Source organism: Sciurus carolinensis, chromosome 1 (genome assembly GCF_902686445.1).
Source record: "Sciurus carolinensis chromosome 1, mSciCar1.2, whole genome shotgun sequence".
Classification (NCBI taxonomy): Eukaryota; Metazoa; Chordata; class Mammalia; order Rodentia; family Sciuridae; genus Sciurus; species Sciurus carolinensis.
Genome location: NC_062213.1, coordinates 166,215,819 through 166,222,843, shown reverse-complemented (window position 1 = coordinate 166,222,843; position 7,025 = coordinate 166,215,819).

The following is a 7,025-nucleotide window of genomic DNA, read 5'->3' as shown; positions in this document are numbered from 1 at the left end:
CCCATGTACCAACTGCCAACTGCCACTGACTACAGGCCGGACAGGCATGTTCTCTCCCAGGCATGTCCAGCCCCCTGTGCAGGACACAAAGTTGAGGCAAACCCCCAGGGATGTGGGTGGAGAGGGAACGGAGAATGGCCAGGGATAAGGGCAGGCCATGCAGCATCTACTGAGCTGCCCATGATACAAGGCTGTCATCATCATTGTGACTACACCCTGCACTCAATATCCGTCACCCCACCTCTGAAACATCTGTCCCATGCCCTAGAACAACTGCCTCTCTTCCTGGTACTCTCATGCCACCTTGTCAATTACACCACCACAGTGACTCTAGGGTCCCCTAAGATCAATAGTTCCCAAACTGAACTCTCCAGCATCGCAAGACCTAACTTGCATCTCTGGAGTTTCCTATTGCAGGTTGCAGTTCAACCAATCCACCAAGATAGAAATGTCCGGGTCTGTCTCACTTACCTACTGGTCACATTTGAGCTTTGTCCCCTCTTGTCCCTTAGAATGACTTCCAGAGCGGCGGTGACCTAGGCTTGCCATCTCTCCTGCAGTATTACAACAGCCTCCTCATTGGCTTGGGTCCCCACCTTTGCCTGCTCCCTGCCCACCCCCAAATCACTTTCTAATCTTTCTAGAATGCTCACAAGACCATGTCACTCCTCTGCTCAGGATGAAATCCAAAGTCCTTCAGGATGTGTTCCTAGCTCATTTCCCCATATTGAGCTGCACATCTGGCCACTGCCATTTCTCTCACTTCTCTGCAAATTCTGCACCCTGAGCCTGGATCACTCTTCTTTCTGCACCATCCTCCTGGGGTAGAATCTTACTCAGTCTTTAAAACATTTGTTACCTCTTCCAGGGTGTTGTCCTGAGACCACCTCACTAGGCTCAACAGAGAGGACTCCTGCCCTCTGGTTTTCTGAGGCCACCTCATGTCTTTGGAGTCTCATCCAGTGCCCTGCACAGGCTTAGCCTAGAGCATCTGCTCACGCTGCCTCAGCCCCACCACCTCACCTGGCACGTCCTAATGCTCAGTGGCCATCTATGGATTGAACTGCTCAAAGACACAATGCTAACCCGGGCACAGTGGTGCAGGCCTGTAATCCCAAGATCTGGGATGCTGAGGCGGGAAGATTGCAAGTTCAAGGCCAATCTCTGCAACTTAGTGAGACCCTATGTCAAAATAAAAAATAAAATAGAAAGGGTTGGGGATGTTTTAGCACTACTCATAGCTGATTCAGGTTGTTATAATAAAATGCCATAGCCTGGGTGGCTTATAAAAAACAGACACTTATTTCTCAGAGTTCTGGAAGCATGAAGTTCAGGGTCAAGGCACTCAGTGAGGGCTCATTTCTAGACTGTGTCCTCACATGATGGAAGGGGCAAGGGTCACTTTTATAAGGGCACTAATGTTGATTGGTCTCCCCCAAAGTTCTCACCTCCTAATAGCATTGGCCATGGGGTTAGGATTTCAACACATGAATTTTGGGGAGACTCAAACATTCAGATCACAGTGGCTTCCTATTGGAGTCCAGGATGGAGTGTAGTGGTTAAGCAAGAAGCTGCTAGAATGGAGAACTACATGGGCTCAAGCCACAAGTCTGGGAGTTACTAGCTGTGTGACCTTGGACAAGTCCCTTGACCTCTCCAGGCCTCTGTCCTCATCGGTGAAATGAGGAGAGTGGCATCCACAGAATGGGTGGAGGCGTAGGGGTGCACAGGGAGTTTGGAGGCGTGCTTTCCCTTATCCTACATTCCATCTGTATGAACTCCAAATGCTACACAGACCTCAGGCTTCTTGTACTTTTCATTTTAACCCACTTCTCCCTGAAGTCACCTCTGGGTGGGGCCTCCTCCTGCCTGGCTGCCCTGGTCCCCAGGGGAGTTGGTAGAGAAGGAACAAAGGCTGCCACCTGCCAGGGTCATTAGGGTGTGCCCAAGCTACCCACGACAGTCCACCCTGGGTGCCTGGGTGTCTGTTGGGACCCTGTTGTGCCAATTCCCACAGGCTGAGCCCTGAGGACCCACTCTTAAACTTCTAGGGGGTCTCTTGGCATAAGATGACCCCGCTCCACGTCTGGCTCTACAGCACCCGGAGCTAGGGGATGCAGGGGATCCCTTTGAAGGGGTGTAAGTTCCACAGGTTGTGAGTACGCCATCTAAGGGAGGGGGGACCGATGCCATGTGTGTCCATTTCTGTCGCTGTGCACACATGTGCACCTCTCTGGGTGTACATTTGTCAATCACCAGGGCACACTCTTTCCTGGGTACATGAGTCACTTTAATATCTATGCAATGGGCACCATGTACACTAGATTCTGGGTGTGAGTGTCCTTTTCTGAGTGTGAATAGGCTCTCGTGTGACTACTCATTGCTGTGCATTCATTATCTGTTTCTCTGCACGCAAATCCATCTCTGTGAGACCCATGGATCACACATGCAGCGCCGTCTCTGTGTGTATCTACGGCTCTGCGTCTAGATCTGCATGAATGCAGTGTCAATGTCTATCCCCCCTGGATATATACCAAGATTTCGACTGAATGTCCTCGTTGAGTATACAGCCATGTCTCAGCACAAATGCCAAGCTGTGTGTGTGCACAGTTCCCCAGGGACGATGAGCCTCTCCACATGCACATCTATTCCCACGGGGACGCAGCTGCCGTGGGTGTACAGCTCTGCGTCTCCGAGTGTGCACATCTGTGCCTGGTGCACATAGCTATGAGCGCACATGTTTGCACAGCTCAGGGCTGCCCCGCTGCATGTCAGTGTGGATCTCGGGGGGTGGGGGGGGTCTCCAGGTTCCGCTCTGCATCAGTTCTGTCTTCATTTCTGTATCTGTCACTGGTTTCTGGGTATAAGAATGGTGCCTATGGATAGCAAGGGTGCTGCCTCATGCCTTCCCTGTTCCCCAGAGGACTGGACCAGTAAAGAGGGCATGGCAGAGAATAGGGGCAGGGAAATCTGTTCACCCCTGGAGACTCCTCGCTGGGTCCCAGGAGCCACATCTCCCCCTTAATAAAGGTCAGGGGAACCTGGGAGAATTTCCTATGAGTGTGGCCCTGTGGCAGAGGCCAGCAGGTCAGAACTCCAGGGAGCAGCTTCCACCTTGCTCCCTTGGTCAGTAGAATCTGGCCCTGCCTGGTGGGAGAGGGGCATGTTACACCCCACACTTCTACTGGAGAACGTTAGGAAGCCACAGGGCCTTCACAGTGGGAGTGTGTGTGCAGGGCTAGGGGTGTCCCTAAATGATGGAGGAGGGGAAGAAGAGGAATGGAATACAGGAAAGAGAAGTGGCAGGTCCAAGAGAAAGATGGAAAGCCAGCAGCAAGGGAGGTAATGGGGTGGGCTGGGGTAGGATCCCCAGGTGGTGGAAGGTGGCCCGTGGGGTCAGGCTAGGTCCTCACACCCCTGGGAGCCACATCTCCTCTCTCTGAGTCTATTGTTCTTTCACATCACTCTGTCCTATTCCTGATCCCAGCGGCTGGGGTGTGAAAATCACGCAGGAATGACATCCCAGAAATCCAGATGGGTCAAGGACAAGCGTTCCCAAGAACCCCCGAACAAGGGCGTGATCTTCTTGGCCTCCAATTCCTGGGCAGTTGGGAAGGAAGTAAGGAGGGGGCTGGAATTGCTGCCATCTGCAGACCCCCACCCTCAGCTCTGCCCCCTTCTTTACTGAGATTCCACCCTGCAGGAGGAAGTCCTGTCTCCACGTCACAGACGAGGAGGAAACTAAGGCACAGCAACCAAATGACCTGCTCCTGGGCTGGGCTGGGCAGAGCTGGTGCGCCGTTCTGGGAAGGAGTTTGGGGGGTCAGGCAGAGAATAGGCCCCCTCTGGGGAAGTTAGCTCCCTGCAAGGGATCACTGCTGTCACCCATGGTTGAGTGGAAGAGTGATGGTTTGGGTTTGAATCTCCCAGATCTAGATTTCTAGTTCTACATCTAATGTGCTGTGCAACTCTGGGCAAGTGCTTCCCACTCTGAGCCGTTTTCTACAGTGTGTGACGTGGGGTTCTGTCTCACCCTACCTCCCTGGACTGCTGGGGACTAGCCACATGATCATAGAGGGACTCAAGATGATGCAGTGCTGGGCCACGCCACACCTGTCTGCGTCGGCACTAACTGCAGCTGGGGTGACAACTCGAGTGAGCACGTCTGGAGCTGGGGTTCTGCCAGCACGCTGCTCAAGGGGCTTCATTTAAGGCTCACCGTGGCTGTGAGGCCCCGGCACTGCCCACCTCACAGTTGGGAAGCTGGGGTGAAGTTGCCACCCAGGCTCCCACAGCCCCTAGGCAGCATTCAAACCGGGGACTTCCTCGCTGCAACAGGAGCTCTGTGCCACCAGATGCGGTCACCAGAGAAGCCTGACAGAGGGGGTCCTGAGAGGATTTACAGAGGGCCAGAAGGCAGAGGGGGTGAGGAGACACACAAAGAAAGTCCCCTGCTGGTCCAGCCTCTCTCCGCCCCCTCCTTCGATGACTAATTAGTCTTGCTTCTTTGGCCAAGCTGGGCCCAGTAACAAGCCAAGGTACAGCAGAGGAAGTCATGGTTACATAAGGGGAAGCTTCCCTGATGCCCTTCCTGACCAAGGGAGCCTGCTGGGGAGGCCTTTCCAGGACTGTGGCCTCCGGACAGTCGACACTGGTCTGGAAGGTTTTGCTGCCCCCTCTCACCCCTCGGGGGCCCTCCTGTCCTCACCCCTTCTCATCCTCTGCTCCTCAGCTGCTCATTCACAACCAGGTCTCGGGGGGACTAAGAACAGCCCTGCGCTGAACCTTCCAATGTGCTCTGTACTGGACACCAAGCCTGAACACTCCCTGCTCCACAATGAAGCAACTATATATGTGTTCCCACTGATTTCCAGGCACATTCATCTGCAGCCATATATCCAAGCTATGAGGCCTTGGGCAAGTTCTTTAACCCTCCCTCCATGCTTCAGTCTCCTTGTCTATAAAATGGGAATAATGAGTTAATATTTGCAAAGGGTTTAGAAAAAGAGTACTCACCCATGTGATAAGCTATATTTACACATTCATTTAAATTAACTTTAAAATCTTTATAACAACTTTACAGGGTAAGGATTACCAGCTCCATTTAATTGTGTGATGAGTAGAGTTCAGAGAGAATTGCTTTTATTAATTCAACAAGCATTTATTGAGCACCTACTCTGCCAGGTTTGAAACTTTATGCACATTATCTCATTAATACTCACAGTTGTGTGAGGTGTTAGTATCCCCAGTATTTCCAACACTCCCTTGTGGTCAGTCCTACCATGGCTAACAGCCCTGGCTGGTTACTATCTTCCCTGCCAACACATGAACACCAAGAGAGCAGAGACCTGTTAGGTTCAGTGCTATATTTCAGCCTGTGGTGCTGAGTTAAGTGGGCAACAAATAGCTATGAGAAAAGGAATAAAAATATTCCCAGTTTTCCAATGTGGGAACTGAAGTTCAGAGAAGTGAAATGATTTGCCCAAGATCACACAGCTGTTCAGTGGCAGAGCAGAGGTTTGAACCTGCCATGTGACTAGCTTGAGAGCCTGTATTCTTACTATGGTGCTGCTTCTGCCCACACAGAACCCCATTTATGGAAATGAAGAAGAGGTCTGAATTGGGGTGCAAAACTCCAGGGTGATGTAGATGTCTGCGCTGGCAGGTAACTGAGACCAAGACCCTATAGACCCCTTCACTGAGTGCCCTAGCTTCCTCCTGTCTCCACTTGGTCCACCCATGTCTCCTCAGGCTGCCAGTCAAGATGGTCAGGGGAACAGTGCTCCATCATCAGGTCCTTCATCAAGAAGAGGGGCCAGCCGAACTCCCACAAATCCAAAGGCCAAAGCTGCCACACTCAGCCTTAGAGGCATCTGGGCTGCATGCAGGCTCACACAGGCACTCAAGGTGAGCGGAAGTATGCCCAGTGGAGAGGGGCCAGAGGGAATGCAGAGGACTACAGAGAGCAAGCCCACCTCTTCTGCCCATTTTCCAGGTGAGGAAACTGAGGCCCACAGGGAGTAGAAAGAAAAGACAGATCCCCACACTCACCAAGTGCCCACTGTGCAGCAGGCAGAGTGCAAGACCTTGCACATTGCTGTAATAGCCTTTGCAGGGCCCAGGAGGTGGTACACACTCTGGAGTCAGGGCCCTCCAGAACCCAGCAGAAAACACAGCAGGTGTTTAGATATATTTGCTCAATACCCAAACGAGTAAGTCACACAGTCCTCGGTGTAATCAGGGAAGATAAGAATTATCATCCTATGGAGGAGATAGGCTCAAAAAGGAAGGAACTGACCACAGCTTCAAAAGCCACTGAGAATGACCAGGAGCACCTGGGGGTGGGGAGGGGAGTGATGCCAGATGGTAGCAGTGTGAGAAGTAGAGGAGGTGAAGAAGGAGGCCAGGCAGGTTTGTGGGCAACTCTCCAAGGAAAGAGGCGAGGAGCATTTGTCACTGGGATAACATGGAGGTAAAGTGGGTGTTGCTTGTTTTGCTGCATTAGCATGGGGAAACCGAGACAGGTTTTCAGTGCTAGTGGAAGGAGTCAGAAGAGTCCCTGGAGGAAAAGATCCATTTATTCAGAGATTCAGAGAACCACTAAACTGGGCCCAAAGGCTGCCTCTTTGTAAAGACTGGTCTCCTTAGCGGGGCAGAGGAGGGGAATTAACCCTGGTTAATGCTCCCTGTGGGCCAGACACTGAGCTGAGCAACTTTACGTACACAATCTCCCACACTCCTCCAAACCAGCCAGGAGGAAAGGAATTACCACCTTCGTTTTACAGAGGAGTGGTAACTAATCCATGGTCTTGTGGATTCCATCAGCTTGTTTATTTGTTCAACAGTTAGTCACCATGGCAACACTTACTGTCCACTGTGTGAGATGGGGGACGTTGTGGAGAGGGGACACCATATTGAGCCTCAGGCAATAACACCATTTTCTCCACTAGTTGTTTACCTCTCCAGCATCTATTCTTTTGCTATTGATCTCTAAAGATTAAGCATTAATTGAGATGATGTAGTGA